This window comes from Oncorhynchus clarkii, chromosome 30, assembly GCF_045791955.1.
Source record: "Oncorhynchus clarkii lewisi isolate Uvic-CL-2024 chromosome 30, UVic_Ocla_1.0, whole genome shotgun sequence".
Lineage (NCBI taxonomy): Eukaryota > Metazoa > Chordata > Actinopteri > Salmoniformes > Salmonidae > Oncorhynchus > Oncorhynchus clarkii.
The window spans coordinates 23,052,157-23,079,508 of NC_092176.1; the positions used below are offsets into that span (position 1 = coordinate 23,052,157).

Consider the following 27,352-nt stretch of genomic DNA (forward strand, 5'->3'; position numbering starts at 1 on the left):
AAATAAGGGATGGGGGTCTACTCTCCACAGAACAGACACTTGCTGGGAGAACTCTACACTGAATTCCCACATTTAGCATTGGTTTGGGTTTGTTACAATGTCTCATTGCTTTTATGACAACATTCCAATGGAGAATCTTTAGAATAACTGCATAGTAGTTCCTCTTTTTGTTCTCTATTTGTACATAATGACATAGGTAACCCCCTTGAATCATGGCCTGTTCCTGATATGGTCTATTTAAGGAATAGGTTCGATGACAGCTGAGAATTTACCAGCAAATGCATCTACAGCTCTAGTGAAGCGTGGGGCAGATTGGGTGGAGTGGGGGGTATGGCAGCCACTGACAGCTGTAGGAACACACAGAATGGCCTGGCAGCTTCTAGAAAGAGAACTCTCTCGTGTGTGTGAGAGAGGTATTTTCTACAACTTTCTGGATCTACTTGAAGGTAAACTCCAGTCCTGACCGATGTGTATAGTGTATGTATGTGTTTCATGTAGAATATCGAAGGGGAAAAATAGAAAGACTGTGTATAGGCTCATCTGTCATTAAAAAATACACATCCCTTTATCAAAAACAAACAGCAGGCAGATGTCAACAACAAGCAACTGTCTCCCCCTCAGTCTGGTTCTTCTAAAGTTTTCTTCTGACCTAGGGAGTTTTTCCTCGTCAACTGTGCCTATGCATATTCTCTGTGGGTTTTAGTTGGGTTATGGAAATGACAGCCATTGAATTGTACAACTTTGTTAGCAGACAAATGTAACAGACGTTCTCAGCCACTAAAAGGCGTTATTTGCCATAATAAATGCACCGTACTGCAAGTGGCAGATCAGTGGTGAAAATCAAATATTTTGCAGCCTAACATTACCATAACTGCCCTGTAGATGGCTAGCTGATTCTAGTTCTGCATCACAGCAGAGTAGGTTGTTGGTGCACAATGTCTGGTTATGCTGAGAGGCAGAGAATGAGACATGTGTAACCAAGCCTACCCCTCTCTGTCAGTAGGCTACAGCATAAACTAGGTTACACAGGGAGCCGCACTCACAATTGCTCGCTCGCTCTCGTAAATATTGCTACCCGGGACTGGAATACTCCCTGTAATCCCACAGAAACATAAAAAAAATCAACGTCAATCAATCGGTGTACTTCGCTTCACAAACGAGGGCGAACAGCTGGTAAGATTGAGGTGTTATTCATGATAACGAGAATTCTGATATTTACCTATCCATTGAGCTATCGATTTGAAATTGACAATATTGGTCAGGTGACATGGGGATGACGTTTCAGCAATTGCTTGGCGAAGGTGTTTTTCTCAGTCGAAGAATGTGTCAGACTAATTTGTATTAATATTAATAACAGAATACGCTGCTACCTCACGTCAAGAGCTGGCAGTAAACCTTGCCAGACTGCAGCTGTATTCAAGGTAATCGGGGTGCACCGAAGTGTTTGCTTGTGCAGGCTATTGGCAATTAGGTTTTCTGGTGTTGTGTTCTTATCAACATCCTCGCCCTATTTTGAAAAACACAGTTTATTCAGGAAAGTGAAATTACGTAATATTGCGGGGAAGTGGCACCTAGCTTGGGGTTAACTTGAACTATTGTGAGTTTGCGACATGAAAGTGGTCAGTTCTTGAACACAGTGCAGTTGACAATTTACCATTGGTGATAAATTGGCTAGACTGGTGCAATTCCACGGTGAAAGTGATGCTAACAGAATGACAGCACAAACCATCATTTTACCCAACTTTCCTTCTACACTAATTCTGCAAGTAAATGTGTTTCTGTAAACGTTTCCATGGAAATGGTTCAAAGTAGTCATTGTGCAATGTACATAGAGTTGCATGGTTTGTTTAACTTTGTAATAATTGTTTTTTGTTTGACATACATTTTAAAGTAAAAAAAATATGAGTCTCAGCAACACTCTTAACATGGAATTGCCAGCCTCTTATTGATGATCACATAGGGTTTGTGCTGAATAGCCCATTCCTGTTGTTGATTTCTGGAAAATAAGCCTACCAATTTACTGAGACCAATTATTTTATCAACATTGGCTGGGTTGGAGACCTTTCTCATTGTTCCAAGGACAAGGACTCTGAGAAGCCTGGGGCATTTCAACACCTGGCGTCCTTTAGGGACACACACACACTTAGTCTTGTTTAACTAATCTTTTGGCGACAAACAATTGATTCCCATTCAAAATCTTATTTTTCCTGACCCCTAGACCCTACCTTAACCTTAACCCTAAAACCTTAACCTTAGATCTAACTTTTAACCCCTAAGCCTAACACTAATTGTAACCGTAACTCTAAACCCCTAGAAATAGCCTTTTTCCTCGTGGGGACTAACAAAATGTTTGTTTGTTTACTATTCTTGTGAAGAGTTCACACACACACACTGCTCTGTGAAATCTTAGTAGGTCACCTCTATGATGTGATTTGTTTTATTTACAGTAGGCTATGGAACTTGAACAACAGGGAACTTTTTGTTACACACACACTCCTTTTTTTATTTCTCTGAAAATAATCATCACAGAATTTGAGCAATGCCCGTTCTTTTACTACCTGATTCAATTTCATTTCAAAGGATCCGTACCGAAAACTGAAATAAAACATTGCACATAATGTTTTCTATGTAACATCCAAAAGGCTACTGAAAAACTGTCCTACTATTACTAACTCTATCAAAGCTGTTATTAACAGCTATTCTAGATTATATACAGTAGCTAGTTACTTTACTGTTGTGTGCTCATTGAGCCAGCATCTCAGTATAAATGTGAGTGTAGTGTTGAGGTGTGTGTTTGACAAACTTTGAGGTTGGCTGCTGCCATGGGCGCCAGTCTAATTTCTTCAATGTTTGTTGCTTAGCCCACTGCAACCGCAGTTTCTTGTTTTTTTCTGAAAGAAGTGGAACTCTGTTAGGTCGTCGGCTGCCATACCCCATTTGTGTCAAGGTACAACGAGTTATGCATTATTTTATGTGTCTTTGGGCACCAATGTTGTACTGGACAGACAGGCTACATAGTCAACTGTCTGTTGCTATGCACAATTCGTGTCAGCCTCCTTTGTCCTCTTTCATCAATGACCCGTTTTTGACCACTGGCCTGCCGTTGGCTGGAAGTCCTTTGGGTGGTGCACCATTCTTGATACATAGGGCAAACTGTTGATCATGAAAAACCCAGCAGTTTTGCAGTTGTTGACACACTCAAAACGGTGCGCCTGGCACCTACTACCATAGCTCGTTTAAAGGCACTGAAATAAGTTGTCTTCCCATTTACCCTCTGAGTGGCATACATACATACATACATACACACACACAGAGGATGTGATCATGCTGTAGGAAGGTTAACTGGAAGACTGTGCAAGACAAGGGCTTCGATTCAGCCCTCAAGGAAGCAGACACGACCACATAGACATGTTGGTCTCTTTGTTGTGGGCATAGTTTTGGGAACATAACAGCTCAACAGGGTGTTGTTTCCTCTACGGGTTTCTTCTAGTCAGTGAACTACCTGGAATCCGTGTCTCCAGCAACCGTGTGTGACTGGTGGGGGTTAAACCCGGGTCAACTGCATACCACTAGACTGCGAGCCCGCTTGTGCTAAAGCCTAGTCATTAGCTCAAGGAGCGAAAACCAGTCTTCAGGTCTCAGGCAAGATTACTCATCACACAGGCCTGATTTACCGTTCCACATTCATTACATGAGGCTAGGTTCAAATAAACAGTGTCGGGAGATGTTTTCCACAAATTGGATGTCTTAGAACTAATCTGGTTTAAGCAGGTTTGTTGAACAAGCTCTGTCCATTAGCTCAGCGTTTTGCATAGCCCACCCAAAACATCTTGTCACCAGTTTTGCAAACACAATCACTCTGCCCCTCTCATCATAGACACCTTACACTGCTTTGGAACAGTCACAAGGTGTCATGGAGAAAAATGGATTCATTATGGAAACCTTACACTGCGAAACTAATGCGGTGTCATGGAGAAAATTGGGTCCATGAGTCCTGATGAGCTTCCTGTTTCCTGCTGATTTGACTGTGAGGTGGAGTTGGCCAGCTCAAGGTTAGTGTGCCACTGAGTTTGAATGGGAAAGCAGCTCATGCAAATCTTGTCCCCTTCGACAAATTATCGCCAAAGCAACACCTGTGTGCCGTCTGGTTCTGTCACTGTCCTCATTCTGACAGAAGGCTTGTCATAGCAGAGTCAGGCCTCCCTGAGACATTATGTCATATTTTCCAGCTGGAAAGGGACTGGAGTGGCATGTACGTGTTCCCACAGACTCATATGCCTTGTTCTGTCTGACCTTGGCCCCAGCTCAATTGCTACCACATTCAGTGCATTGGGAAAGTATTCAGACCCCCTCCTTTTTCCACATTTTGTTACGTTACAGCCTTACTCTAAAATTGATTAAATAAATGTTTTGCTTCGTCAATCTACACACACTACCTCATAATGAAAATGTGAAATCAGGTTTTTAGACATTTTTGCAAATGTATAAAGAATATAAAATATACCTTATTTACATAAGTGCTATGATACTTGAAATTGAGCTCAGGTGCGTCCTATTTCCATTCATCACCCTTGAGCTGTTTCTACAACTTGATTGGAGTCCATCTGTGCTAAATTCAATTGATTGGCCATGATTTGGAAAGGCACACATCTGTCTATATAAGGTCACATAGTTGACATAGTTTTTTAAATATATTTTTTTTAATTTTCTCCCCAATTTCGTGGTATCCAATTGTTGTAGTAGCTACTATCTTGTCTCATTGCTACAACTCCCGTACGGGCTCGGGAGAGACGAAGGCTGAATGTCATGCGTCCTCCGATACACAACCCAACCAGCCGTACTGCTTCTTAACACAGCGCGCATCCAACCCGGAAGCCAGCCGCACCAATGTGTCGGAGGCTACACCGTGCCCCTGGCAACCTTGGCTAGCGCGCACTGCGCCCGGCCCGCCACAGGAGTCACTGGTGCGCGATGACACAAGGAGATCCCTACCGACCAATCCCTCCCTAACCCGGACGACGCTAGGCCAATTGTGCGTCGCCCCACGGACCTCCCGGTCGCGGCCGGTTACGACAGAGCCTGGGCAGGGACTCTGATGGCACAGCTGGCACTGCAGTACAGCACCCTTAACCACTGTGCCACCCGGGAGGCCGCCATAGTTGACATAGTTGACAGAGAAAAGAACAAGCCATGAGGTCGGAGGAATTGTCCATAGAGTTCCGAGACAGGATTGTGTCGAGGCACAGATCTGGGAAAGGTTACCAAAAAAATGTATGCAGCATTGAAGGTCCCCAAGAACACAGTGGCCTCCATTCTTACATGGAAGAAGTTTTGAACCACCAAGACACTTCCCAGAGCTGGCTGCCCGGCCAAACTGAGCAATCAGGGGAGAAGGGCCTTGGTCAGGGAGGTGACCAAGAACCCGATAGTCACTCTGACAGAGCTGCAAAGTTCCTCTGTTGAGATGGGAGAACCTACCAGAAAGGCAACCATCTCTGCAGCACTCCACCAATCAGGCCTTTATGGTAGAGTGGCCAGATAGAAGCCACTCCTCAGTAAAAGGAACATGACAGCCCACTTGGAGTTTGCCAAAAGGCACCTAAAAGACTCTCAGACCATGAGAAACAATATTCTCTGGTGTGATGAAACTAAGATTGAACTCTTTGGCTTGAATGCTAAGCATCATGTCTAGAAGAAACCTGGCACTCTCCCTACGGTGAAGCATGGTGGTGGCAGCATCATGCTGTGGGGATGTTTTAAAGGGGCATGGACTAGGAGACTAGTCAGGATCAAAGGAAAGATGAACGGAGCAATGTACAGAGATTCTTGATGAAAGCCTACTCCAGAGCGCTCAGACTGGGGCGAAGGTTTACCTTCCAACAGGACAACGACCCTAATCACACAGTCAAGACAACACAGGAGTGCTTCGGGACAAGTCTCTAAATGTCCTTGAGTGGCCCGGACTTGAACCCGATCAAACATTTCTGGAGAGACCTGAAAATAGCTATGCAGCGACACTCCCCATCCAACCTGGCAGAGCTTCAGAGGATCTGCAGAGAAGAATGGGAGAAACTCCCCAAATACAGGTGTGCCAAGCTTGTAGCGTCATATCCAAGAAGACTCTAGGCTGTAATCACTGCCAAAGGAGCTTCAACAAAGTACTGAGTAAAGGGTCTGAATACTTATGTAAATGTGATATTTCAGTTTTTTCACTTTGCCATTATGGGGTATTGTGTGTAGATTGATGAGAAGAAAAAAAGCTATTTACTTCATTTTAGATTAAGGCTGTAACGTAACAAAATGTGGAAAAAGTAATGGGTCTGAAATCTTTCCGAATGCACTGTATGGCAATGGTCTATTTGCATATAGGCCTACTGCAGCTCTGATTGGTAATGGCGCAACGGTTTGTGTAGAGTATGAGTCGTGCCTGTCAATGCAATAGAATCCTACTCTGCGTTCTGCCCAACAAAGTCTCTGGCACAGTTTGAACTTCATTCAACTTTCTAGTTTTCTATCTCGTGCTTCTCTCTGCGCTCTGATATTTCAAATGTGCGGCATGTGCAGCTTAGAGGGAACATTTAGTTGTAATAGGCATGAGAGATCCAAAGACTATTCTTACTTTAGACATTGGCGAGTGACTGGTCTGAATTCTGCCTGTATGCAGGAAGAATAAGTGGACAGTTACAATCAATAAAATGTTTCTGCAATCCGCAGCCTTAAGGGTTTGAGCGTACTCCTGGGTCAGAGAGCATCGTTAGACAGTCACACTGTACTACTCCATACTGGAGGACTGATGGATAGATAGGGCCATAATAGCAGTGATGTGAGTCTCATTTGAAACACGATTACATAACACAAGGGGGACACAGAAGGTCTCCGCACTTTAAACCACTGCTGTCTGTGACACTTACTATCTGACTGGCTTGCTGGCTGACTGACTGACTGACTGGGGTGCCTTGTCCTTATGTGGCAGTTGAAGAGGTGGAACATTGGCTTTAGATGTCCTGGTACAGAGCTAGCAGTGTTGAGTTTTTATAATGAAATCTTGCACTTTGCTCCTGACTGTTTTTGTGTTTTGCGTGATCCTTCTTCATATCAGTCATCCTCCCTCTGAGCTGTTTCTCTCTTTCTTTTTTTCATTTAATCTTCTTTTCTGCCTTTGAACATTAACTTAACTTATCAGTGGTGCACCACAAGGTTTCTACACTATATACAAAAATATGTGGACACTGCTTCAAATTAATGGATTTGGCTATTTCAGCCACACCCGTTGCTGACAGCTGTGTAAAATTGAGCACACAGCCATGCAATCTCCATAGACAAACATTGTAGAATGGCCTTACTGAAGAGCTCAGTAACTTTCAATGTGGCACCGCCATAGGATTCCACCTATCTAACAATGTCTGCCCTGCTAGAGCTGCCCCGGTCAACTGTAAGTGCTGTTATTGTGAAGTGGAAATGTTTTGGAGCAACAACGGCTCAGCCACAAAGTGGTAGGCCACACATGCTCACAGAAGGTGAGTGCTGAAGCGTGTAGCGCATAAAAATTGTCGGTCCTCGAATGCAACACTCCCTACCGAGTTCCAAACTTCCTCTGGAAGCAACGTCAGCACAATAACTGTTCATCAGGAGCTTCAGGAAATGGGTTTCCAAGCATAAGATCACCATGTGCAATGCCAAGCGTCGGCTGGAGTGGTGTAAGTTTCTCCGCCGTTGGACTCTGGAGCACTGGAAATGCATTTTCTGGAGTGATGAATCACGCTTCACCATCTGGCAGTCCGATTAACAAATCTGGGTTTGGCGGATGCCAGGAGAATGCTACCTGCCCGACTGCATAGTGCCAACTGTAAAGTTTGGTGGAGGAGGAATAATGGTCTAGAGCTGTTTTTCATTCTTTGGGCTAGCCCCTTAGTTCCAGTGAAGGGAAATCTTAACGCTACAGCATACAATGACATAAGTGGAGGGTCTTCAGAGAAGGAAGGGGAGGACTATCTTCCTCAGTGAAACACAAAAAAATTATCCTTTTATAAGATAAAAAATATACTAAATATAATTGATTAAAACATATTATTTTGCAATGAAGGTCTACAATAGCCTCAACATCACTCTGTAGGGTATAACCATGGTGTAGCCAGAGGATGGCTAGCTTCCGTCCTCCTCTGGGTATATTGACTTCAATACAAAACCTAGGAGGTTCATGGTTCTCACCCCCTTCCATAGACTTGTACAGAATTTATTGCAACTTCCGGAGGACGTCCTCCAACCAATCAGCGCTCTTGCTGCATGAACTGACGTTTTGTCCACTCAATCAAAGGATCAGAGAATGAAGCTAGTACTGAAAGCATAAGCTACAGCTAGCTAGCAGTGCAGTGCATAAAATGTGGTGAGTAGTTGACTCAGAGAGAGAGAGAGAGACAATCGTTTAACAGTTTTTAACAAATTAATTTCTTCCAGAATGACCCTTTGCAAGATAGTCATTTATTTTCAGTTTCACTTACTTAGCTAGCAAATGCAGCTAGCTAGTTTAGCCTACTCAAACACCCTGCTCAAACAAAGAGATGTTAGCTAACTGGCTATGACTATCCAACACAACACCGGAACTCTTCCAAGTCAAGGTAAGCTTTTGGTTTTGACTCATTTATTGCCACCGGGGCTGCCGGTGTAAGTGCTAAACTGCTTACTGACTGTACACTGTAACGTTACTGCATGATTGTAGCAGGTTTACTAACCCATTAGTTTTATTAGCTATTTTGACTATGGCATTACTTTAGGTAATATGGTGACAACGATGTAGGCTGTGTGTAGCAGTTATGATACGGTTTGGCTTGGAAAGTTTTTTTCACCTGGTCACATACAGCTGAATTGTTGTGCATTGAAGTCCACAAGCGAAGGGAAAAGGTGAGAGGAGGAGCGCGCATAGATGCAAGAAGAAATACAACGTGGCTGCTATGAAAGTGAACTGTGTTTGTGTGATCAGATTCTGCCGATTCTGTTGAAAAAAGTTTCTTAAACGGAGCAAAATGGGGATAAACATACCTGAATTTGTCCAATAGAAACATTTGTTTGCCACTGTTTGGACTAATGATTACACCCTATATCAGCTAGATGCAGGCAAGAGTGTGCAAGGCGGTACTGAATGTGTTGTCTGTCCATGTGTCACCTTAAATTTGTCTCTCGACCTGTGTGCACCTATGTTGTAAACTTTAATTCATAGGCTAAGTTGTAGCAAACTCATGATGGGTTTAGGGAACATTTGAGTATCATGTAGTAGCCTAAACCTATCGCTGTTACATTGAACTGGGTGAATTGAATATGAATGACAGTCATCCAATATGCTGTCATAGAAATAAGGCCATGCTCATGAAAAATTGTCCTCATCTTAAACGGCACTGACCACCACTGAATGACATTCTAGACGATTCTGTGCTTCCAACTTTGTGGCAACAGTTTGGGGAAGGTCCTTTACTTTTTCAGCATGACAATATCCCCGTGCACAAAACAAGGTCCATACAGAAATGGTTTGTCGAGATTGGTGTGGAAGAACATGAGATATACAATGAGCAGGTGTCCACATACTTTTGGTCATATAGTGTAAGTTGACCATCAGTTAATACCATTTATCTTAACGATTTTTAATTTCAACTTCAATGGCGTAATGTGAGAGTTGCGACAACCCAAGGAATCCAGGATAGCATGGACAAAAACTTCCCATAGAAGATTGTTTTGTGTTTCATTGTTGGTTGTTTACAGATCCAGACTGGAGCTGAAGATTCGTCTCCCATGACAACCATTCCTTTCTTTGAGCACCAGCATAATCAGACTTTGAGCGCCGGAATAATCAGAGTTTATCAGTTTACTTTTCTACTTGGGTAAATACCAATACTGCTGGCCTTGATTTCCACCAGGAAACAGGTGGTTCTGAAGGCGCCTGTTGTCCTAGAACTTATAGTCTGAGTCTTTGCCTAGGGCTGTGTTTGACCCCTTTTGACTGGGCAGGCTGAACCATCAGCAGTTGTGTATTTGGGCAGTTGCACAGTAACGGACTTGCGCTGAGATTGAAAATGTATGCCAAAACAAAAACCTTTTATGTAAAAGTTTAACAAACCATACAACTCTATGCACAAGGACTACATTTAACTATTTACACTGACATTTTTACAAAAACGCAAACACTGGAAGAACTGCAAAGTTTGGTATCAGAATTTGTCAAATCTCCCTCCGTTTATGTGAGCTTGTTTTCCAAAAACTCTTAAATATTTGTTCCGAATTAACGTGAAAAGATGTTTGAAGAAAGAATGGGGTGTCAGCTATGACATGACACGTTGAGTTTTGAAACAATCTCTTTTGGTTATTGAACTACAGTAAGTGGATGTGCACCCGGTAACAGAATTGTGAAATTTCATGATGGGTCTGTACGACACAGAAATACATAATTATGGATACGAATGCCAGTCTCTTCATGGTGATAGGTACACACCAATATCTTCCTTTGCATATTTGGGTATTATGCTACGCACAGGCTATTATTTAAATGAGCTCCGCCACCAAACAAGACCAAATTTGGTTGGACTGGACCAAATCTTAAACAATCATAGACGTCTATGTTTCACAAGTTTGGACATCTAAGTACAGCTCAGTAGAGTGCAGTACAGTACATTATAGTATACTCAACTCTAGTGTGCTCAACTGTGTACTGTACTGAATTCTATTTTACTGCACTGTACAGTACATGACTGTACTGAGCTATAATCTACATTTAATTTACTGTAATGTAATATATATATACTGTGCTTTCCAAACTTGTGAAACAGACATCTATCATCGGTTCAGATTTGGTCCGGACCGAAACAAATCTCAACCAATCATGGACATCTATGTTTGACCCAAATTAAGGCTGGTCCAGACATCTGTGGATGTTGAAATCAAAGCCAGAGCGGACTGAACCAATTTCAACTACTTTTCAACATCCAGTAACGTCCGGTGTCAGTCGGTGCTTAGTGGGTGAGGATGATGGTTACAGTAAATGGAAAGAGCGGGGGCTCATGGGTAGGTGTCAGTAAGAGACGGAAGAGGTGACATTAATTTGAGAGAGCAGGTGGGAGGGCTTGTCCAGACTTTTCAAACTTTTGCTTTGACCACCAGATGACAGAAAGAAAACAGCTTAACATAACTGACTTGGGAACAGAATTTTGAGTTAAATCACTTAAACAAAATTGATATCAGTAAAAACACCAACTAATTGATAGGTCTACCTTTGTTACTTCTGTGGACTTTCATTATCCTCCTTCCTCAAATTTAGAAAATACCTTAAAGATATGTGGGTTTTTGGTAAAGGAATGACAAGGCAATGTTTCTTAGATTTACAGAAACCAGAACAAATTATACTAAACTAAATATGTGTTGATATTAGTTGGCAGGGGGCTTTACTTCTATATTATTGTGTTTTGATGTATTTCTAATACCTTTTAAGACTTTCTCTGGTAGATGTTTTCTAAGACCCATTTTCCGTCTGTTTGACCAGAAATCAAAGCCTTTGCGTATTCCTGAAAAATGCATATATGCCTTAATTTCCCAAAAATGTAGACTCCTACAGTGGCTTGTGAAAGTATTCATCCGCCTTGGCATTTGTCCTATTTCGTTGCCTTACAACCTGGAATGAAAAAGATTTTTGGGGGGTTTGTATCATTTTATTTACACAACATGCCTCCACTTTGAAGATACAAAATATGTTGTATTGTGAAACAAACAAGAAATAACACAAAAAAACAGAACTTGAGCGTGCATAACTATTCACCTCCGCAAAGTCAATACTTTGTAGAGACACCTTTTGCAGCAATTTCAGCTGCCAGTCTCTTGGGGTATGTCTCTATAAGCTTGGCACATCTAGCCACTGGTATGTTTGCCCATTCTTCAAGGCAAAACTGCTCCAGCTCCTTCAAGTTGGATGGGTTCCGCTGGTGTAGAGCAATCTTTAAATCATACCACAGATTCTCAATTGGATTGAGGTCTGGGCTTTGACTAGGCCATTTCAAGACATTTAAATGTTTCCCTTTAAACCACTCGAGTGTTGCTTTAGCAGTATGCTTAGGGTTATTGCCTTGCTGGAAGGTTAACCTCCGTCCCAGTCTCAAATCTCTGGAAGAATGAAACAGGTTTCCCTCAAGAATTTCCCTGTATTTAGCGTCATCTTCATTCCTTCAATTCTGACCAGTTTCCCAGTCCCTGCCGAGGAAAAACATCCCCACAGCATGATGCTACCACCACTTTGCTTCACTGTGGGGATGGTGTTCTCGGGGTGATGCGGTGTTGGGTTTGCACCAGACATAGCGTTTTCCTTGATGACCAAAAAGCTACATTTTAGTCTCATCTGACCAGAGTACCTTCTTCCATATGTTTGGGGAGTCTCCCTCATGCCTTTAGGTGAACACCAAATGTGTTTGCTTATTTTTTTCTTTAAGCAATGGCTTTTTTTCTGGCCACACTTCCGTAAATCCCAGCTATGTGGAGTGTACTGCTTAAAGTGGTCCTATGGGCAGATACCCCAGCCTCCACTGTGGAGCATTGCAGCTCCTTCAGGATTATCTTTGGTCTCTTTGTTGCCTCTCTGATTAATGCCCTCCTTGCCTGGACCGTGAGTTTTGGTGGGCGGCCCTCTCTTGGCAGGTTTGTTGTGGTGCCATATTCTTTCAATAAAAAATAAAAAAAGATTTAATGGTGCTCCGTGGGATGTTTACAGTTTCTGATATTTTTTTAATAATCCAACCATGATCTGTACTTCTCCACAACTTATCCTGTTTGGAGAGCTCCTTCGTCTTCATGGTGCCTCTTGCCTAGTGGTGTTGCAGACTCTGGAGCCTTTCAGAACAAGTGTATATATACTGAGAACATGTGACACTTAGATTGCACACAGTTGGACTTTATTTAACTAATTATGTGACTTCACGCGCAACTTTTCAGTTTGTTTTTTGAAACAAGTAATTTTTTTCACTTCACCAATTTGGACTATTTTGTGTATGTCCATTACATGAAATCCAAATAAAAATCTATTTAAATTGCAGGTTGTAATGCAGCAAAATAGGAAAAAATGCCAAGGGGGATGAATACTTTTGCAAGGAACGATAGCTTTAATTTGATCTGCTCCTCTGAACTTCCCATGTTGGTTCTCCTGGGCCCTTTTACATGGAAATATCCCTAGTCATATCTCCCTTGGCTCAGCTATGTTTCTCTGCTTCATTAAAACTTTGTTTCTCAGCATCTGTTTGACATGACCGTAATGAAAGCTAAAGGAATGTGCAATGGCTGCAATTGGCCTTGCGGTTCACAGTAAATATACATGTACAGTACATACAGTATAGGCAATAGGCAGTTCTTTCCTCTGAGCTCAGTTGAAGTCCTGCTGTGGAGGGTTGAAACCTCTACCAATAATCCTGTGTTTACATGCTCTATTTCTCAGATCCACTGATGCATAGAACAACTCTAAAGTAGTCCTTTAACATACATGTTACATCTAATTGGTGTTTCTCTAGGAAATGCATATTATGTACTTGGAAATTAAATTAATTTGAAAGTTTTGGCGTTGATGTGGTCCAATAAGATCCAAGTAAGATCAGATGGCCATAATGGGCTTAATAAACTGTTGAATACCTCTGAACAACCCTTTAAAAAGCTGTTCTCAGAACACCACAACATCACAGGAAGCATGTATACTCAGGGGAAGTGTTTCAGTCAAAACATTGTTTAAATGTGCTCTGGTTTGTTGAGGAAAGAGAGATAACACATTACTAGGAAAGTCAACTTCAAAACATTATGTGGTTTTATTGGGATTAGCAGCTGTGGTTTGTAAGTAAGGAATCTACATGTTTCTGAAATGACTTACTTCCCCTTAAACATGTATTACTGTACATTTTTGGGGATACTTTCACAGCAAGTTCTCCATAGCTCTGATTCAACATGTGGCGTTCACTCTCATTGGCAACACTAAGGAAATGTGTTTATCACTGAGGAGAGCCTAATGTGAGGGACTGTTTAAAAACTCTGCATCCTCTTGGTTGTATAACAGCAGCTGAATCTAGATGGAGAAATGCCCTTTTTCATCTGTTTCATCTTAATGACTTATCTCCCTTTCCCGGCCCCACAGTTTCTTTGGCAGCCTTTGAGATGGTGCAAACTCCCTAAGAAGGCCACCAGAGCTACATAGGCATAGGCTGTCAAATCATCAAATAGAGATTGGCTGGTGTTTGATTCTCTGCCCAGGAATTGGTTCGTTGTTATTTGACTCTTGGGATTCCAATTGACTGTAGCTGTAGGTCATGTTATTGTTGTTGTTGTTGTTGTTTTGGTCCTGCTGAGCTCCCACTCTCCCTCTTCTCTGTCCTGGCAAGGGAAAGACTAGGAGAGGCCCACAATGGGGCCTGGATAGAGAGACTGAAAGGAAGACTGATGAAGAGAGTGAGAATAGGAGAGTGAGTGAAAGAAAGACATGTTGTGAGAGTGCATGAGGAAAGGGTGAGGTAGGAGGTAGAGGGAGTGTGTGTGTGTACATGGTGGTAGTTACAAAGAAAGCCCTCTCTGTGCTTTCCCTCTCCCTCTTTCTCTGTCTCTGTATCTTTCTTGCTTCTTTCTGTCCTTCAGCTCCTGACCCAAGATCAGTGATGGGAGGGTGACCCTGTCCCGTCGGCCACCACGCCTGATCGTCCCATGTGGCAGCCGCATGCATCATTATGACCGTGTCACCTCTTTCAACACCTCTAGTAAAGTCACATCTCACAAGGTGCTGCACAGAAGGAATATAATAACATCAGGGCCACGTTTTGATTCTTGGTAAGACATTGCTAGTTAAGGGAGAGGACCTTGCACTCCGTGTTGGGGTTGACTGGGCTGGATTAGGCTTCATTAAGCTTCATTCTCTCTGAGTGTCATGTTTTTGTTGACAGTGGATGGACTATTATGGTTTGGAGTGTAGGCTAATTTGTGGACATTGTTAGTTTGCCAGCAATTTTAGAGCTCTCCTATAACAGCGTGGCTGCTGAATGAGACAAGGAGAACACTGGTGCTCATGCATATGTTTTAGCCTCTATGCCATATCCGTATCACTCGCCATATCACTGTCTATAGCTATAGTTGTCTCTGTCAGACCCTATACGCTAAGCATTTATTTTGGTTTGATTGCAGGGCTTTCCCAAGCTGCTTCATATTATATTGACCTTTCTGTAAAGTAAATGTCTATGTTGATTCTAGCTCATCAAACCCTCTTGTCTCCCAGTCCACATGCAGACGTCAGTTAGGCTGGTTGGACATTCCTCTCCCTGCCTACCAGAACATCATAAGACTAGAGCACGGTCATAGAAACCACTGGGCAAACAAACACCAGGTTATATGAGAGGACTGGAGCTGTATAAGCAATGGTCTTAAAGGAAGCTATCTAGCTTGCCCTCTACCTCTCTCTCATTCTCTCTTTCCTTACTTTAATAAACCATTCTCCCTCTTTCTATCCCCTCTCTCATTCTTTCGACAGCGGTTTCTGTTTCTCTCTTTTCACTTTCTATCCCTCTCATTTGCATTCTCACTCTCCCTATTCCCTCTTGTTGCTGCTACACTGTCTCTGTGCCTCTCTCTATCCCTCTCTGTGTTTCTCACCCTTCTCCCTCTCTACTGTTGGGGCCATGTGATTCTCTGGGCACAGAGAGTGGCCCACTCCTCTCGACTCCACTCCACTCCTCTCCCTCCCCTCTGCTCTGCTGCACAGTGCTGCTGGAGAGACAGAGACATTCCCTGAATAACAAACACACACACACACACATTCCTCTACAGTGCTCTCTGTCTCTCTCCCTCTCTCCTCATCTTGTTCCATCTCTCTATCTTCATTTATTTCTCTGTCTGTCTCTCTCTATTTCTATCCTTCTCTTTCTTCACTACACTTCTGAAAGATAATATCTGTAGCCATTAAACAGAGAGACTTTTAAAGTGTTCTCTCACTGACACTCTTTCTCTCACTCATCCTCCCTTTCTCACTGGCCCTGTATGCCAATGGTAAAAGGTCATATGATGGCATCATAATGAGTTATGTGTGTCTGCCAAATATATACTTTAGTCTATCTGCTTAAAAAGGACATCCATGTACTCTATTCTACTTCATTAACTCATTTCATTATATGGAGCAGAGGCAATTGAATAGTTGAACATGCATGTATAGATAGATATCCACATAATGATACTGGAGGTGAACCACAGTTCAATAGAGTGCTCTTCCTTTTTCTGTGCTGCTTATGTTTTATACTGTACCTCCTGTTCTCTGTTCAATTGAACAGCAGTGTCTGTGTTTAGACTTTAGCTCTGCGTGGTAGGACTCCGTTGTTTCCAGGTGCAGTGGACTGTTCTAAAGAGTTAGCCTGCAGCTCTGTTCCTCTCGCAGAGGTGTGGTGTATGTAGGAGCGTCCCAGAGGATCCACAGGCAGGCTCTTACTGTCTGTAGCAGAATGTGGAACACTTACAGAACTGTCCGTAACTTTACCTGCTCATTGTCCAATGCTCCACTTATGTAGAGTTGTTTGGGAACCTGAGGCGGTGTAGGTAGTGTAGAGATGGATGCAGTAGATTTTTGCCGTTCAGGTTTGTGATTTCTCCTTTCTCTTGCTCTCTTTCAAGCTGTTTTGACTGGATGAGCTGTGTTGTGGTGTCTTGTGTGATCTCTAGGGATTAACACTGGTAACCGGGATCCTGGGACTGTCCCAGGATAACTTCACATTTCCCGAAAAAATTGTCGTCGGATATCACACTAATGCAATTCCACAAAATACACATGTGCAGCAGCAGATTGGCAAAAAATCTAATTGCACATTATCCAAACAGGTTGTCGCAGGGAAGCCTTTATTAACCTACCGTATTTACTTCACACATAGTGGGAAAGTCGCCATAAATGAAAAGCACACGCACCGTTTTGATTGGGACAGCGCCATCGCGTTGCTTTGAGACAACGGTGGGGGACCCGTCTGGATAAATCAATCCATGTCAGATGTTTTTTTCACTGAATCTCCGTTTGGATATTTGGTAACTTTTAGGCTGGGGAAATGTTAGCTAAATTGAGGTGAGAGCTAATGATCATCTTTATTCTAGTTTGCTCAAATATTAGCTGATCAGAACATTTTTGCTAACATGTTATACAAGTGGATTTTACTCTTCACCCTGTCCTACTCCCGACCAAAAGCCTGTGTCTGATAGTACATCATTGTGATTTTGTTTAACTGAATCTATGTATGTATATGTGGTTAATTGATCTTCGGCTGGACAAGTGGAAGTGGTAGCTCATTTATTCGTTTGCTCATCTATCACTGAACATAAATATTTAGCATACAATAATGTATCCTTAATCAACGGTATTATTTATTTATTGACTCACAATGTAGCCTTAAATAACTTTATATAGAGCCTATGCTATTTTCCTATCGTCCCAATCCTACTGAAACCCCAAATCCTGACTCCTGTCTCGCATGAAAATGCTTAACTTTATACTGTAGTCCATATTTTGCATTATCAAAGCACGTCTCGCCTATATGCATGTCAAAATACCGCTATAACATTTCCCCCGTTTATCTGCGCTATCTCGTATTGCTGCCCATATAAGAGCTTTGGTGAAGAATGTGTGATCAACAAACGGTATGAGAGTAGATCATATCTCTGTTATTCATGAGTTGATGGTGGTGCTGCTTTCTGTTTGGCAAAGCATCATGGTCTGTGATGAACTGGTATTTAATGGATTGAACTCCATCTCCTTACAAAGAAACGAGAGCATCGCTTTCCTCCTGTGCAGGGATCAATCTATCTAGTCATAGCTCCCTCAGCTCAGCTAGGTTTCTCTGTATCATTAAAACTCTGTTTCAAAGCATCTGTTTTGTTATGGAACACTTCTGTGACAATTTCAAGAGGCTTGGTCTGACACTGTACCACTGCTAGGAGACTGAAGCAGGAACCTCCAGTGAGGAACAAAGAGAGTTTAGACAGTCAGGCAGGCATGTCTGCTGGGGACTGGAGGGAGCCCACAACAACCACGGTTAGCCAGCTCCTGATCAGTCTAGGATTGTATCCTTACTTAGTCCTTAAATCTTCTGATTTAGTTAACGGAGGTATACGATTTGTTTTGGGGGTTTAGACAACATATCTGGAAGATACCTAAAGTGATATCTTATAAAGCCAATATAAACAAACTGGAGGTCATTGTATCTATTCTTTATTTTACCATGGCAGTTCCAGCAATATTTGAATCTCTTTCAATCTCAAGTGGGTCCTAGCCAAGAAAGGCAGCAATTACTGCAATTGAGTATCTTAATACGTAGATCCCTGGAGCTAAACTGCCTTTTCATGTTGCCCACTCACTTTGTCCGTGCCAGAAATCTTCTGGGCTTGTTTAACATCCCTCAGTCTGGGTTGTGAAGGCTTAATGTCAATGAAGCCTGGCAGTCTTCAGCTCTCTGAGTTGCTGCCACACTATTGATTTGCCCTTATGTCTTCTATCTGCTGCAGTAATCCAAAAGTGTCTGTGGGGACTGAGGAGTAACAGAGCTAGCCGCTCTCTGTCTTTCTCTCTCTCTGCTGAGCTACTCTGTAGTATCCCTCCATGGAGATATCTAGTGGATATAATGTGTTGGTTCAAGTTTGTTTTAAATTAAATGAAAAGGAGGGTCTATTTAAATGAAAAGTAGGGTCTATTTCAATTAAAAGTATGGTCTCTGGGTCTAGCCTGGTAGCAGATCTGTCGTGTTCGTTGTCCTGTCAACAGAATTGGGAAGTAACAGGTTACAGTTACTGGTTTTTACATGTAATAATCTTGGATTACATGTAATCTGTTACTCCCTAACCCTGTTACCTTACCAGCTAAAATATTACAAATTACACATACTTTTGGTTATTACTTCCAGGATTACTTTTCAGAATGTATGTTTGCAGTGGTGTAAAGTACTTAAGTAAAAATACTTTAAAGTACTACTTAAGTCGTTTTTTTGGGGTATCTGTACTTTACTTTACTATTTATATTTTGACAACTTTTACTTCACTACATTTCTAAAGAAAATATAGTACTTTTTACTCCATACATTTTCCCTGACAACCCAAACTTTTTGAATGCTTAGCAGAACAAGAAAATTGTGAAATTCACGCAGTTATCAAGAGAACTCGTGGTCATCCCTACTGCCTATGCTCTGGCTGACTTGCGAAACACAAATGCATCTTTTGTAAATAATGCGTACATTTTAAAAACAAGAACATGGTGCTTTGCTTAATATAAGGAATTTGAAATGATTCATACTTATATTTTAGCAATTCAATTTACTTTTTATACTTAAGTATATTTAAAACCAAATACTTTTAGACTTTTAATCAAGTAGTATTTTACTGGGTGACTTTCACTTTTACTTGAGTAACTATTTTTTTTTTTTGTTGAATTTTTACCCCTTTTTCTCCCCAATTTCGTAGTATCCAATTGTTGTAGTAGCTACTATCTTGTCTCATCGCTACAACTCCCGTACGGGCTCGGGAGAGACGAAGGTTGAAAGTCATGCGTCCTCCGATACACAACCAACCAAGCCGCTGCTTCTTTAACACAGCGCACATCCACCCCGGAAGCCAGCCGCACCAATGCGCCGGAGGAAACACCGTGCACCTGGCCACCTTGGCTAGCGTACACTGCGCCCAGCCCGCCACAGGAGTCGCTGGTGCGCGATGAGACAAGGACACCCCTACCGACCAAGCACTCCCTAACCCGGGCGACGCTAGGCCAATTGTGCGTCGCCCCACGGACCTCCCGGTCGCGGCCGGTTACGACAGAGCCTGGGCGCGAACCCAGGGACTCTGATGGCACAGTTGGCGCTGCAGTACAGCGCCCTTAACCACTGCGCCACCCGGGAGGCCCCCCTTTTCCACCACTGTATGTTTGCAAAACAAATTGTTGACAGCTTTCTGTTTTCTCAATGACATTCAAATCAGCATTGAAAAAAGGTGCAAGTTTCTCCTGAGCAGGTCTGACCACAAGTCAGAGACCACTATGATGACACACCAAATACGTTTGATGGATCGCGGGAAAAGTGCAGGAATAGGCTTTTATAGGCTACAGGCCAAGCTATGTCTTCCAATGGTGTGACTGTGGCCGGCATCCAAAGATTATCCAACTTGAATAAAAGCTTGGAGGTAAGGATGACAGTAGTGGTGTAGTCTACGGTGATACGGATATCACTTATTATTGATATCTACATAGCGCACTGATGTGATTCACACATTTGCTTTCTCATTTAGCTTGCTGCGCCTTATGCATTGTGGTTGGCTGTTCACAAATGTACTGTATATGTGTGTTTTAACCCAATAATGGTTGAATTGAAGAAGTTTAAACTGCCTATCAAGCATTGTTTTTGTGACCAGTGGACAGCCAGTGAAAAATGTGCCCTTGCAACAGCTGCATAGTGCAGATCCAGGGCCTCATTAATGTAGGGGCTGAAGCCCTGGGGCCCGAGCTCATAGGGGGCCCTTGAGGCAGAGAAAAATGGAAGTGTGTGTGTGTGTGTGTGTGTGTGTGTGTGTGTATATACAGTATCAGTACCAAAAGTTAGGACACAATTACTAATTCCAGGGTTTTTCTTTATTTTTTACTATTTTCTACATTGTAGAATAATAGTGAAGGCATCAAAACTATGAAATAACACATGGAATCATGTAGTAACCAAAAAAGTGTTGTATAGCAGGTCAACAAATGGCATGTGGCAGGTTGGTCTTATGTAGTACTTGTTATGTTTGTTCCTTGTATAATGACAACCCCGGGGCTTAGGTTTAACTACTTTTAATGAACCTTATACTTCAGCTTGAAAATTAATTGTTTTGCCATGCAAGGCATTCTTCAACCACCTGCCCCGCCCGCATAGCCTGCTGGGTAACGCAGTCTAAATTATTAACACATAACAACACAGTACTAGATGTAGTAGAGTTTTGTTATGTACCCATCAGTGACATTCCCTGTTGGTGTGATCATTTTCATCATTGATCACATGTGACAAGCAGTAGAAATGTATTGACTTCATGATTGGAGATTACAGATTGCCTCCTGGGCTCTGCTGTTCAATATTATGTTCTACCATTACTATGCAAACATTTGGACAATTTTAAACCAATGAGCCAAGAGCACATCATTGAGAGCAGCTCAGCTTTCAGCAGTAAACCCAGTGGATGACGTGTGAGTGGATCTCTCTGTTCCTCCTGTCAGTATTACTAGTTGTATTAGGAGGAATATGTACCACAGTAACATGAAATTATTATTATTATTAAAAGCTCTGAATAAGACGGTGAGGCTTCTTCAAGAGCAGTGTGCGGGTTTCTTCTTTTTTCTCAGGATTATTATTATTACCTCGATTCTATCATGTTTCAAGGTAAACCCCAAACTGTGTGTGTGTGTGCACGTGTGTGTACTACTGTGCTGTACTACTGAGAAAAGAGACCGACATGATTCTTAGTCAATAATGCGTCTGTTCAATTACACAATCATGTGGTTTTAGTTTAGTCTTTGACCTCTGTATATACAGTAGTTCCATGAAGGGATTCTATAAATGAACTGAATTACTTTTAAGTAACTAGCCTTTATGAACGTCGTAGGCCTATATGGTACCTTTTTTAATGTTAAGTATGACCAGGTTTGATTTGATTAAGCAATGTTAACCTTTTCACGTGCGAGTTCCAAATATCGCTAACGGTCGCTCCAGCGTGAGTTAAAAAAATAAAAATGATACGTGTGATGTCGGTGCACTCACTGTTCCATAATGTGATTGTTACGCAACATGACAGTTAGCCCGCAAGGCGCTCAAACCAAGGCACGCTACCTGCTAATTATCTATAGGGTGTGTTTCAACTTGTCAATTTCAAAGGATTTTCTAACATGTCGTTTTCTAACAACAGTTTTAATTGAGGTGTGTTCCATCTCATTAATTCACGTAGAATTAGCCCATTTCACTGTTAAGGACAATTTATGTTTAAGACTTTACTGAGCCGGACAAACGTCTCTCTTCGAGGAGACCCCAAGCACTTCCCCAGTGTTTCCCCAGATCAAGTATGCAGACATTTGCATCTCCACTCAGAAAATAACTTGCACAAACCTTTTGCCCCTGGCACATTTTCCAGCTGGCGCCCGCTTTGCCTTCATTGCTGTTTTCCTTACTGATAAAACTTTGGGCGTGTGTGTGTGTGTGTGTGTGTGTGTGTGTGTGTGTGTGTGTGTGTGTGTGTGTGTGTGTGTGACTATCAAAGTAAGTGCCTTATTACATTATAGTTTCTGTATATCGTGGTGTTGTTTCTACTGTTGCACACCTTTATGTATGTATGGAGCATAATGTATTTACGTTTTCAAGTACTAGTGACATGCATTCTGATTATTGCATAGATTGCCATCATGTTGTCATGTAAATGTCTCAGACCAAATATGTAATAACATAACGAGTTATAGGGATGGTTCACTGACTGACAGATTGAAACTATCATTACTCATGGTTGCCAGCTCAGACCCCCTTTCCAGGGGTTTTATTTTTTGTTCTCCTTTGTTTGCCTCAATTTATTGATAAATCCCTCATCATAGTAATATTTCCTGCATTATACCTTCCCCCATTTCTACCCACCCTCCCACAAACCCCCTAAAATGGTTTCAACCAAATCTGGCAACCCTGTTTAGCTTTCGCGCTACTGTTAAACTAGGCAGTAGGTTTATACTATGGGTAATAATCTGTGTGATTTGTCAAAAGCTGTAAACAACTTGTCAGACGTCAGGTGCCAATCTAAATTAATATTTTTTGGGCAATGGGCACAGCCGAATTTGACTTTGTTTGTTTGCGTTTTATAGTGAATGGCGTTCTGGGATTAGGGAGTTTTCGCTTGTCAAACATAAACAAACATGGCTGCCATCATAAAGAATTTAGCTGCGTCTCAGCTAAACTAACAGCATCTCTTTTCTAAACAATATTACATTTCTCCCTTGTGCTCACCAGAGATGTGGTGCATTGTAAACAAGTCTAGCTGTTAGGTCGCTAACTTGTGTTTTGTTTATCTGTCACCGCGACTGGTTTATGGAATGAGTTTGGATATGTTCCGTGTGACGCTAAAATTAATTTCGCGTTTATCTTTTACAATAAAAGGTGACATTGAGGAATAAAGTTGTGATTACCTTTTTATTTCCCATCAGTACAAAACATTTTAGATTATTTTCAGACAACAATGCTGTTTAGACGTGTTTGTTGCATCATACGCTCTGTTGCTACTGTTCCAATCACATATTTGCGATGGTATGCTGCAGGGAGTACTCAACAATAATCACATATGTGATCGTACACGTCAAAGGGTTAAGGGTTGAATGCATTCTCTGGCTAGTCTCTGTTCTCACAGTCTGGGGACCTGACTGTTTCTGCATTGAACAACGCTACAACGTTGCCTTGCGAAACTGTTAGGCCAGACAATGCCAATTTGGCTGCAGCAGGAGCAGCCTGAGCCTGGCACCTGGGCTAATGTAGGTAGGGGGAGGAAGGGATATTACACAAGAGCATCCCAAATGGCACCAAACAGTGGCTTGCGAAAGTATTCATCCCCTTTGGCATTTGTCCTATTTTGTTGTCTTTCAACCTGGAATTAAAATAGATATTTTGGAGGTTTGTATCATTTTGATTTACACAACATGCCTACCACTTTGAAGATGCAAAATATTTTTTATTATGAAACAAACAAGATATAAGACAAAAAAATCCAGAACTTGAGCATGCATAACTATTCACCCCTGCAAAGTCAATACTTTGTAGAGCCACCTTTTGCAGCAATTACAGCTGCCAGTCTCTTGGGGTATGTCTCTATAAGCTTGGCACATCTAGCCACTGGTATGTTTGCCCATTCTTCAAGGCAAAACTGCTCCAGCTCCTTCAAGTTGGATGGGTTCCGCTGGTGTAGAGCAATCTTTAAATCATACCACATATTCTCAATTGGATTGAGGTCTGGGCTTTGACTAGGCCATTCCAAGACATTTAAATGTTTCCCCTTAAACCACTCGAGTGTTGCTTTAGCAGTATGCTTAGGGTTATTGTCCTGCTGGACGGTGAACATCCGTCCCAGTCTCAAATCTCTGGAAGACTGAAACAGGTTTCCCTCAAGAATTTCCCTGTATTTAGCGCCATCCATTATTCCTTCAATTCTGACCAGTTTCCCAGTCCCTGCCGATGGAAAAACATCCCCACAGCATGATGATGGTTTTCTCGGGGTGATGAGGTGTTGGGTTTGCGCCAGACATAGCGTTTTCCTTGATGACCAAAAAGCTCAATTTTAGTCTCATCTGACCAGATCTGTGTGACACTTAAATTGCACAAGAGGTGGACTTAATTTAACTAATTATGTAACTTCTGAAGGTATTTGGTTGCGCCAGATATTATTTAGGGGCTTCATAGCAAAGGGGGTGAATACATATGCATGCACCACTTTTCAATTTTTTTTCATTTTAGTTCACCAATTTGGACTATTTTGTGTATGACCATTACATGACATAAAACAAATCTATTTAAATTACAGGTTGTAATGCAAGAAAATAGGAAAAACACAAAGGAGGATGAATACTTTTGCAAGGTACTGTATTCCCTTCATAGTGCACTACTTTTGACAAGAGCGCTAATGGTCCTTGTCAAAAGTAGTGCACTGCAGTTGAAGTCGGAAGTTTACATACACTTAGGTTGGAGTCATTAAAACTTGTTTTTCAACCACTCCACAAATGTCTTGTTAACAAACTAGAGTTTTGGCAACTCGGTTAGGAAATCTACTTTGTACATGACACAAGTAAGTTTTCCAACAATTGTTTACATACAGTGAATTATACAGTGCCTTGCGAAAGTATTCGGCCCCCTTGAACTTTGCGACCTTTTGCCACATTTCAGGCTTCACACATAAAGATATAAAACTGTATTTTTTTGTGAAGAATCAACAACAAGTGAGACACAATCATGAAGTGGAACGACATTTATTTAATATTTCAAACTTTTTTAACAAATCAAAAACTGACAAATTGGGCGTGCAAAATTATTCAGCCCCCTTAAGTTAATACTTTGTAGCGCCACCTTTTGCTGCGATTACAGCTGTAAGTCGCTTGGGGTATGTCTCTATCAGTTTTGCACATCGAGAGACTGACATTTTTTCCCATTCCTCCTTGCAAAACAGCTCGAGCTCAGTGAGGTTGGATGGAGAGCATTTGTGAACAGCAGTTTTCAGTTCTTTCCACAGATTCTCGATTGGATTCAGGTCTGGACTTTGACTTGGCCATTCTAACACCTGGATATGTTTATTTTTGAACCATTCCATTGTATATTTTGCTTTATGTTTTGGATAATTGTCTTGCTGGAAGACAAATTTCCTTCCCAGTCTCAGGTCTTTTGCAGACTCCATCAGGTTTTCTTCCAGAATGGTCCTGTATTTGGCTCCATCCATCTTCCCATCAATTTTAACCATCTTCCCTGTCCCTGCTGAAGAAAAGCAGGCCCAAACCATGATGCTGCCATCACCATGTTTGACAGTGGGGATGGTGTGTTCAGGGTGATGAGCTGTGTTGCTTTTAAGCCAAACATAACTTTTTGCATTGTTGCCAAAAAGTTCAATTTTGGTTTCATCTGACCAGAGCACATTCTTCCACATGTTTGGTGTGTCTCCCAGGTGGCTTGTGGCAAACTTTAAATTACACTTTTTATGGATATCTTTAAGAAATGGCTTTCTTCTTGCCACTCTTCCATAAAGGCCAGATTTGTGCAATATACGACTGATTGTTGTCCTATGGACAGAGTCTCCCACCTCAGCTGTAGATCTCTGCAGTTCATCCAGAGTGATCATGGGCCTCTTGGCTGCATCTCTGATCAGTCTTCTCCTTGTATGAGCTGAAAGTTTAGAGGGACGGCCAGGTCTTGGTAGATTTGCAGTGGTCTGATACTCCTTCCATTTCAATATTATCGCTTGCACAGTGCTCCTTGGGATGTTTAAAGCTTGGGAAATCTTTTTGTATCCAAATCCGGCTTTAAACTTCTTCACAACAGTATCTCGGACCTGCCTGGTGTGTTCCTTGTTCTTCATGATGCTCTCTGCGCTTTTAACGGACCTCTGAGACTCTCACAGTGCAGGTGCATTTATACAGAGACTTGATTACACACAGGTGGATTGTATTTATCATCATTAGTCATTTAGGTCAACATTGGATCATTCAGAGATCCTCACTGAACTTCTGGAGAGAGTTTGCTGCACTGAAAGTAAAGGGGCTGAATAATTTTGCACACCCAATTTTTCAGTTTTTCATTTGTTAAAAAGGTTTGAAATATCCAATAAATGTCGTTCCACTTCATGATTGTGTCCCACTTGTTGTTGATTCTTCACAAAAAAATACAGTTTTATATCTTTATGTTTGAAGCCTGAAATGTGGCAAACGGTTGCAAAGTTCAAGGGGGCCGAATACTTTCGCAAGGCACTGTAAGTGAAATAATCTGTATCACAATTCAAGTGGGTCAGAAGTTTCATACACTAAGTTGACTGTGCCTTTAAACAGCTTGGAATATTCCCGGAAAATAATTGTAGACCTCCACATGTCTGGTTCATCCTTGGGAGCAATTTCCAAACTCCTGAAGGTACCACGTTCATCTGTACAAACAATGGTACGCAAGTATAAACACCCTGGGACCACGCAGCCACAGCGTTCTGTCTCCTAGAGATGAATGTACTTTGCTATGAAAAGTGCAAATCAATCCCAGAACAACAGCAAAGGACCTTGTGAAGATGCTGGAGGAAACATGTACAAAAGTATCTATATCCACAGTAAAACGAGTCCTATATCGACATAACCTGAAAGGTCACTCAGCACGGAAGAAGCCACTGCTCCACAACAGCCATAAAAAAGCCAGACTACGGTTTGCAACTGCACATGGGGACAAAGATCATACTTCTTGGAGAAATGTCCTCTGGTCTGATGAAACAAAAATAAAACTGTTTGGTCTTAACGACCATAGTAATGTTTGGAGGAAAAAGGGGGAGGCTTGCAAGCCCGAAGAACACCATCCCAACCGTGAAGCACGGGGGTGGCAGCATCATGTTGTAGGGGTGCTTTGCTGCAGGAGGGACTGGTGCACTTCACAAAATAGATGGCTTCATGAGGCAGGAAAATTATGTGGATATATTGAAGCAACATCTCAAGACATCAGACAGGAAGTTGAAGCTTGGTCACAAATGGGTCTTCCAAATGGACTATGCCTCCATGCATACTTCCAGAGTTGTGGCAAAATGGCTTAAGGACAACAAAGTCAAGGTATTGGAGTGGCTATCACAAAGCCCTGACCTC

At 42.0% G+C, this 27,352-nt stretch overlaps 1 protein-coding gene across 5 annotated transcripts in view; it reads left to right on the plus strand.

Moving 5' to 3' along the window:
• Nucleotides 1-265: 265 nt before the first annotated feature.
• The window catches only part of LOC139389317 (phosphatidylinositol 4-phosphate 5-kinase type-1 beta-like), a 75,996-nt gene continuing 48,909 nt past the window's right edge, over nt 266-27,352 (plus strand). Inside the window, exons 1-2 of one of the 5 annotated variants that reach the window (XM_071135970.1) lie at nt 360-446; nt 14,632-14,820. The gene's annotated coding sequence lies outside the window, so the exon portion shown is untranslated. Of the gene's footprint in view, nt 447-1,003; nt 1,174-14,631; nt 14,821-27,352 lie in introns of those variants that run through there. The other 4 variants (XM_071135969.1, XM_071135971.1, XM_071135968.1 and 1 more) reach the window with 4 other exon arrangements.